Genomic DNA, 1,013 nt, shown 5'->3' with positions numbered 1-1,013 from the left:
TCCACACAGTGTGACCAGTGTCTGCTGTGAGGGCAGGCTCCACACAGGAGGCTGTCCTCCAAACTCTTCAGGTGTCTTCATGGAACGAACACAGAACAACAGGTGCTTCATATAGAGAAACAGAAGAAAAACCAGTTTCCAATATTGTGCCCAAAGAAAGTCACCACTATGTTTAGACGGATTCACTATAAAACCAACAAGCATAAATCTGAACTTGGCTTTTCGGGTGATAAAATCTGGTGGGAAAATGATAACGTTGAGCCAAAAGCACCAAACCCTAAGGGACAGGGAAGAGGAAGCTCTGAACTAAAACAAAAAATAAATGACAGCTGGACAGTGGTGGCATATGCCTTCCACCCGTGCAATCCAGAGACAAAGCAGGTATAATTTCTGTGAGTTCAAGCCAGCCTGGTCTACAAAGTGAGTTCCAGGACAGCTAGGGCTATACAGAGAAACCCTGTCTAAAAGTGAAAACAAAACAAAACAAAACAAAACAAAACAAAACAGCTGTTCATCCTTCAGAGGATTTTTTTTTTTCATGTAAGTATCTAAGCTACAGCCTTTCACTTCTTGTCAAGCATGTGCCCAACCATCCTGGCTAGACCAGGGTGGACTCAAACTTGCAAAGATCCGCTTACCTCTGCCTCCCCAGAGCTGTCTTTATATTCTATATCCCAAATTAGGCATGGCACATTTCAAGGGTGCAATGAATGATATTTTAAAACTATGTTGAGAACTATCCTATATGCTAGGCACCGATCAGATATTTTGCATGACTTAATTAAATCTCCACAACAAATCTGTTACTGTGTGAGAGGGAGAGAGGGCAAGGGGGACTGAGAAGACCAGAGCAATTAAAACTCTACTCTGGGTCACACTGCTGACCACAGAATTGGGACTGAGCTCATAACTTTCTGTCTTCAAGCTTAATGTCTATATGCCATTAAGCTTGATGATGAAGAGTAATATTCTTTCTCAATGTGGTTTTAGAGTAATAACTACGTAACTACTGT

This window comes from Psammomys obesus, unplaced genomic scaffold, assembly GCF_907164565.1.
Source record: "Psammomys obesus unplaced genomic scaffold, mPsaObe1.curated_primary_1811, whole genome shotgun sequence".
In the NCBI taxonomy this organism is placed as follows: Eukaryota; Metazoa; Chordata; class Mammalia; order Rodentia; family Muridae; genus Psammomys; species Psammomys obesus.
Note: the sequence above shows the minus strand (reverse complement) of the source record.